Below are 8,407 nucleotides of genomic sequence, written 5' to 3'. Positions count from 1 at the left end.
CATCAGTTAGGGTTTTTATCTTATTAGAGAAATGTGCACCCTAAGTACAATACAAAAGCAAAAAAAAAAAAAGAGTAAATGAGTAAAATACACTTGGCTAAAACAGTCAATGAAATGTGCCTTGGTATGGCTGGTTGGCATTCTTCTTTTTGTTTGTCCTGTTGGTGTTGTCCATCTCTTGGCCTCTGATCATTGTGTTACAGCACAAAATTGCTCTTGACTGTCGTCATGGTGCAGATGATAGTGAAATAAAAGCTGGTTTGAAAAGGAAATGATCTAACAAACAACAGTCTGTCACGTCTGTCATTATGAATTACCTTTTGCATATTTTGCAAGTAACTGTTCTTAGAGATTATCACTGAAATGCAGTTGAAAAACAGTAAGTTTCGGTTTCCTATCTTTTGCTCTGAAGCAGCACCACCCTTTTTACAGGAAAACTTTTTTTTTTCTCTCTTCAAGTTATGCTGCTGAAGCAGGCTTCTCATGAGATTTCCAGAACTTAATTTTTTTCGTCCTAGTTGTTGTGATCCAAAATATTTCATTGGCTAAATATTGCAAGATATTCATCAGTTAGGGTTTTTATCTTATTAGAGAAATGTGCACCCTAAGTACAATACAAAAGCAAAAAAAAAAGAGTAAATGAGTAAAATACACTTGGCTAACACAGTCAATGAAATGTGCCTTGGTATGGTGCCTTGGTGCCTTAAATTGATGCATATGATTTCACTTTTTTTCTTTCTTTTAATCTAGAAATGTACACTTATGTTTGACTGATTTCTTTGTGTAAATGTTTTAGGTCCTAATTACTACTATTGGAAACAATTTACAACATTTAACTCAATGCACACCAGTGTTATTTTAGAGTATTTGATATTGTATTTAATAATATTTTGTATTCGGTTTAATATTTTTCTCTTTTTTCAACTTAATTTTTATTCTTATTTTTTTTTAGGAACAAATTTAAACATGCATAGCATATATTTGTTCTTACATTAGTTTTTCAATTTTCATTTAGCAATTTGGTTGTGTCTTTTACACGTTTTTTTTTATGTATTTCTTTTTTAAGTCAGTTTATAACACCGATCACCTACGTACACAAGCATTCACGATAGCATAGTCATATTATGTCAGTATACATATATAGCATATATATAGTGCAAATGTTCAAATATGCATTAGAAAAGCAAAATAGCTTTTTTATTTCCAGAATTCCACTCTGCATTAAACATACAATGCAATGTGGTCATGTGACATAGCGTACTAATACTGTTCCAAATACTATTTTAGTATACAGTTCATACTGTGCATAATTCATAATAAATCAGAAAAACTAGTAGGCTACTCCCTTCCAACCAGCTTAAGTTTCAATTTCCCAGCTGTGAGCTTTTCAGAGGAGGCGTGTCTTGAAGGAATCATTTTAAAAAGGACTTAATCGCCTTCCTCTGCTGTCCAGGGAGATTAAGTGAACTCAACTCACTACAGATCGATAATCGGATCACTGCAAGAAACTTGGAGGATCTTTCTTCACCATACAAGGTAACAATTAAGATATTTGTGTTTTCCATAAGAACAGTACACAGTTATGATGCCTTAAAATCGTGTGTTTTTCTTACACTTTTTAGACGCATTGTCTGAGACACAGAAACATCAAATATAAATTCTCCCATAATTTCATGATAGACAACAATGTTTATTTACAACATTCTCAAAATGTCTTAATTTTTAATTATAACATTTTAAGAGAAAATTTAAATATGGCCTTTTCTCAGTTTATACTGTTGAAAATACTGTTAAAAATCTTAATTTAACATGACCCTCAAAAGTTCTAGAAAGGTTTTGAAGAGAGAGAATTTTTTATTTTTTTTTAACCTGTGGTGTGATGTTCTCTTCAGAAACATCAAATATAAATTCTCCCATAATTTCATGATAGACAACAATGTTTATTTACAACATTCTCAAAATGTCTTAATTTTTAATTATAACATTTTAAGAGAAAATTTAAATATGGCCTTTTCTCAGTTTATACTGTTGAAAATACTGTTAAAAATCTTAATTTAAAATGACCCTCAAAAGTTCTAGAAAGGTTTGAAGAGAGAATTTTTTATTTTTTTTTAACCTGTGGTGTGATGTTCTCTTTCATCATCTCGTGTTCGAGATGTTTGAGATCCACCTATGGGAAGGTCATCCGTGCCTGACCTCTGCAGAAGCATCCAAATGCACCAAGTCTGGCTTGACAGACAGGAGCGCGTGCCCAATGGCAGGTAAGGGGGCCGCCCCTTAACCGAGCGCATAAAACCCTTGCACTTACACAGCTCGGTTGGATTTAAAACTGCTTACTTGTGTGTCTTCAGGAGGACAAATCACCAGATCAGCCTCCGCCAGATGTGACAATCTTTTTATTCAACCTTAGGCTAGTTGTGTTTCGCATCCTGAGTCACCCACGCTCTCTTGTCTTCAGGCTGCCCGGCTATTTTCATTATCTCACCTGCTCCCCTTTCCACGGCTGCCTGCCACATATTTTTCTTAGTTTTTCGCCGGTATGTCACTCTCTAAAATGGCTACTTCTCCCAGGGGTAGCTTATCACGGGCCTGCCTGGCCCTGTATGGCGCGCTGATCGCCGCTAAGGACCCTCACCCATCGATCTCTTTGCCTCATGCAAAAACGTTCATTATCCAATGTTCTTATCACTACGGGATGAGGATGCCGGCCTCGGCGTGGACACACTGGCACACCCTAGGCCCAATGTGCTGCTCTAACATTTCCTCCGCTCTGCCTAATATCTCCTACTCTGGTCAGGGTGTAAGAATAGAGCCTGACTCTGATTTTGATAGCACCCAGGTAGCCTAAATCTCCATAGCTGGCAGAGATAATTCCTCTTCTGTATGCCCAGCCGTGGCCCCTCCCATTACGACACAGACCTCCTGTCCCAAGGGAATGGGGAAATCTACCATCCTCACCAAGACTGTGGCCCTCTAGGCCTGGCCCGTAAGTGGGCAAACTTAAACACATTGGGGCTCCCCCCACATGTTGTTGCTACCATTCAGAATGCTAGAGCCTCTTCTACATGCTCCCTTTATGATTGCAAGTGGCGTGTGTTTGAGGAGTGGTGCGAGGTTGTTGACATTTGAGTTTTTTTGCAAGACCTTATCGATGGTGGTAAATCCTTTTCCACTATTAAGGTCTACTTAGCGGCTATCGACAGGACCAACCCTGTCAGGAGGAGTAATCAGCTCTTCATTTCTTGGGCCCCCCGAATACAGGGAATCCCATTTCTAAGCAACGGCTCTCTCATTGGTTCGTGGAAGCCATCTCTCTGGAATATGAATCTTAAGGGAGTGCGGCCTCCAGAAGGCCTCAAAGCTCACTCCACTAGGGGCATAGCAGCATCGTGTGCTCTGTTCCCTACAGGACATTTGTGCCACTGCAAGCTAGGTCTCTCCACATACATTTGTCAGATACTACCAGCTTGATGTTTCCCAGACCCCGGTTTGCCTTTTATATTTAATCCTTTTAAAAAATGAATTTGCCATAAACATGACCAAATGAAATGAAATTAAGTAGGCAAAAAGAGTGATTTCAAAGCGGTTGAAAACCTAAATGGTGATAAATAACAGCATCGAAAATGCACTTTCCCTTCAAACATAAAACTTACTGACTGGTTTGTATTTACTGCCTCATTGTATGGTTTTACTATTATTCTAAATATTTCTTCATTGTCTCTTTCTCTCACACAGTCATCCATCATGGTGAGCACCCTGAATGAACTGTCCCAGCTGAAATACTCTGGCTTCGGTCAGCCACAGCCGAGACATGGCCTGAACCTGTTGTACTGGTTTGCTCATGACTATATCCACGTCAGCAATGGTGATATTGTCCCGAGATTCAAGCCTCAGAATGGAGACTTTGGTTTCCACAAATACCAAAACAGAATTGAAGAAGATGATCACATTGTGCCTATTCAGAATCTCCCATACTATGAGGTGGGCAACCTGAACGCTCAAGGAGCAGACAAGCTCCCAGATTATGTCAGGGCAAATTACAGCAACAGAAATTCTGACGGCAACAAGGATCGCATTATTGTGCGGCGGGATGACAATGGCAGCTTCAATAGGGTGTATGTGACTGAACACAGCGACCCGAAACGATTCGACAGCAGCAGAACCTACCGAGTGAGCCAGGGCCTCCTCAAGATCATCAAGAACATGAGTCGAGAGCAGTATCTCTCTCAGCTCTCCAGCACTCAAGAAGATCATGTCAGATTCACACCACAGAGTCGTTATGAGACAGCGCCTGACAACAACTCCTGGTGTACCATTCTTTGAGCCATTCAAAGAGTTGCTGACATTAACCTGCTTTCATTATATCCGTGATTATTATATACATTTTATTATGTAATGGTGAATTGATTAAAGCATCTATTGGTGATGGGCGAGTTCGAATAACTGCTTCACGAAGCTTCGAGACCTTTATGAATCTTGTTTCGGATAGTCACGTGATTTCAGCAAACGAGGCTTCGCTACATCCTACTGTTTTGAAACGTCTGTGGTTTGAGGATGGTGTTGTGTTAAATGCATTAAACGTGTGGTTATAAGGTTATTCTTCTGTGCATTTACATGACTTTAACCAGCAGATATCACCAGCATGCACTGGTTCGATTGAATCGCTTCTCCCGTCACTTATTAATGTTGTGTCAACTGTTATAATCAAATTTTGATTCCTTTGCTTTTTTTCCTGAGTTCTATTAAATGTGTGGTTTCTCTGGCTTGGTTTGAAATAAAATGACTTTGGGAACTCATAATTCAAGCTGTTATTTTTTGTTTGTGCAAATTAGTCTCTTTTAGTATCGTACGTCTGCAAGATGTCTGTTAAAGATCTCTTCATCTGGAAAGCATCTGCTGTGTACAAACATCTGATAGACGTCTTTTAAGATGTCAGTTTTACATACATTCTAAATCATAAACATCTTAAAGACATCTTCTAAACGTCTATTTGACATCGGATAGGAAATGTCATAGACATATTGCAGATGAGCAAACACTCATCTTGCTGATGTAAATGCAGACGTCAAATAGACGTCTCCATGATGTACGTGTGCTAGTATCATACCTTACAAAAACAGGTAGCCTATGCCTACAAAGAATGTGAGGAAGACATGGTTCACACAATTTTCATTCCTTATTGAGTATTTCTGATGAAACAAGATTTTAGTGTTAAAAGGTAAGCAATAAACAGAAACGATTATTCAATTTAAGGCACTATTGCCTTCAGTTTTTCTGCTATAAATATCTGGCATGAAGCAGCATCAGTTTCTGTTTGCAGAACTGACAAAAAAGCCACCCACCCACAAAAGCCATTATCAGAGTGTGAACACTCCCATTACGTCTGCAGGATAAGGTGTACTCATTTTATGTGTTCATGTAGATGATTTTTATTGCTTTATTAGTTACAAAATCAGGTTAGGAGCATCTATATAGCAGTATCTTTGGCCTCACACAAGACACAAAAGTTGCTACATTCGAGGAACTGCTGGACTCAACAGTTCATTACCAGAGAGACACGGTAAGAGCACTGAATTGTCCCAGCTGTTCATTTATTTACTTAAAAAAATTATTTATAATCAAAAAAGCTGGATTATGACAGCAGATCTTGACTTGGTTTTACTCCAATTGCAGATTAAGCCTTCATTTTACCGCAAGATTCTTAGAGGATCAGTGTTTCTACTGCTACGGAAATCTTTCTGATCATATTTCTGTGCAAGTGATCAATGCATGCAAATGGTCAGACTTCATTTAGCTGATTCTGAGAGAAAATGTTAAAAGTGAGCTGATATTACTACAATCTTATTAATATCTGAAAACCCCATCAAACGAGCCTAAATGTTTAATAAATGATCATTCAAAGGGAAGTGGATCTATTGAAATTTATGCTTAACAGGATCTCCCATTCTGCAGAGTTATCCAATGAGGAAATGGGTTGATTTAATTGAAGTTTGACTGCTTTTAGTACTTATGTTCCTTCTTAGTTTTGCATGTTTTATATTAAAAATATACCATTCTTTGCATTACATGTGCACTTTTTAAGTAAAACCGAATCTGTTGTTTACATTTTTTCCCAACAGAATTTTTAGGATCATGATGCGAATCCTGAATAATTTGTCTGATCTGAGAGAGACCAGGTTTGGTCAGCCCTGTCCCAGACACGGTCTGAAACTTTTGTGGTGGTTTGCTCATGATTGTGTTCAGATTGACTCCAATGGTCGTATGACTGCACAGTGTGACCCTGCAAATGGAGCGTTTGGTTTCCACCAATTCTATAACGTTGATGGACTTCTTCCTAAAACTACTCTACCATACTATGAGCTGGGCAACCTGAACACCCCTGGCTCACTGCCTCATTATGTCACTGAGAATTGCACAGGATATTCAGACAGCAGTAACACAGATCGCAACATTGTTTCGTTTAAATCAAGCTGGTCCTCTGCTCTAATGTGTTCTGCAAGTTTCACTTTCCATAGTATGAGTTTCTATTCATCAAAACAGCAACAGACACACACACATACAACTTGTAGGACAACTAGTGTGTGTTATATAGTGTAGTTACTGTCATGATTTCAGTGACATCAACAAACATGCAATGCTGTCATGTCATATAAATGAAGCAGTCAGTGCCAGAGACATAGTTTGGCTTCTACAAGGTAAGGTGTATCATTTTTTTTAATGTTTCTATATACAATACTTTTTATTGATTCTGAACTGTGTTTATACTTTCATACATAATCTTGGAAGGTCAGTTTTTGTGATCAGTGATCAGTATCTGTAAATGTATTTTATCTAGTTTTTTTTTTAGCCTGCTGTTTGGTTTTGGTCAGTCAAGGATGAAACAGACTTTAAAGTGCTGCTTTTGAGAGAAAAAAAAATCTGCTGAATAGATTCAAGATTCAAAAACAGAGCTGAGAGTACTCTACTCTTATTGGTAGCTGAAAACACCATCAAATTAGCGCAAATTTTTAATAAATGAACATATATACGGCAGGGGATTTCTAGAACTTTATGAATAACAGGTGTTCCAATTCTGCAGACTTAACTAATGATGAAATTAACTGATTTAAACAAAGTCCTGATGAAGAACCGATATTTGTCCCTTCTTGGTTTTACATTTTGCAGTTTTTTGTAATTGTACATTAAAATCACAATATTATAACATTTATTGCATTAAAAATGCACTTTTTTCAACAGGATTGTCAGAAACATGGTGAGAATCCTGAATAATTTGTCCGAGCTGAAAGAGACCAGGTTTGGTCAGCCGCGTCCCAGACACGGTCTGAACCTGTTGTGGTGGTTTGCTCATTATTGTGTTCAGATTGACTCCAATGGTCGCATGACTGCACAGTGTGACCCTGAAAATGGAGCATTTGGCTTTCATCGATTTTATAATGAGGAAAGACTTCTTCCTAAAACTACTCTACCATACTATGAGGTGGGCAACCTGCACACCCCTGGATCACTGCCTGATTATGTCACAAGAAGTTACACGGGACAGCCGGACAGCAGCAACACAGATCGCATCATTGTTTCCTTTGACTCAAGATGGAAAAGATTTGAGAAAATTTATGTGACACAGCACTCAAATCAGGTGCGCTTTGACCAGAATCACACCTACTGTATTAGCACTGATCTTCTGAAGAACATTAAAGAGTTGAGCCGTAACGACTTCCTCAGAGAACCCACGAATGGTTCTGAACGTGTATCCATAAGCATACCTCAGTCAGTGCAGACTAACACCTTTCAGAGTACTAGCAATGAACTCATGAAGAACATGAAAGAGTTGAGCCATAACGACTTCCTCAGAGAGCCCACGAATGGTTCTGAACGTGTATACATAAGCATACCTCAGTCAGTGCAGACTAACACCTTTCAGAGTACTAGCAATGAACTCATGAAGAACATTAAAGAGTTGAGCCGTAACGACTTCCTCAGAGAACCCACGAATGGTTCTGACCGTGTATCCATAAGCATACCTCAGTCAGTGCAGACTAACCCCTTTCAGAGTACTAGCAATGAACTCATGAAGAACATTAAAGAGTTGAGCCGTAACGACTTCCTCAGAGAACCCACGAATGGTTCTGACCGTGTATCCATAAGCATACCTCAGTCAGTGCAGACTAACCCCTTTCAGAGTACTAGCAATGAACTCATGAAGAACATTAAAGAGTTGAGCCGTAACGACTTCCTCAGAGAACCCACGAATGGTTCTGACCGTGTATCCATAAGCATACCTCAGTCAGTGCAGACTAACCCCTTTCAGAGTACTAGCAATGAACTCATGAAGAACATTAAAGAGTTGAGCCGTAACGACTTCCTCAGAGAACCCACGAATGGTTCTGACCGTGTATCCATAAGCATACCT

The sequence above is a fragment of the Sinocyclocheilus anshuiensis genome, unplaced genomic scaffold (assembly GCF_001515605.1).
Source record: "Sinocyclocheilus anshuiensis isolate Anshui unplaced genomic scaffold, SAMN03320099.WGS_v1.1 scaffold274, whole genome shotgun sequence".
Taxonomy (NCBI): Eukaryota; Metazoa; Chordata; class Actinopteri; order Cypriniformes; family Cyprinidae; genus Sinocyclocheilus; species Sinocyclocheilus anshuiensis.
The sequence above is the reverse complement of the archived record's forward strand: the minus strand, read 5'-3'. Positions refer to the sequence as shown.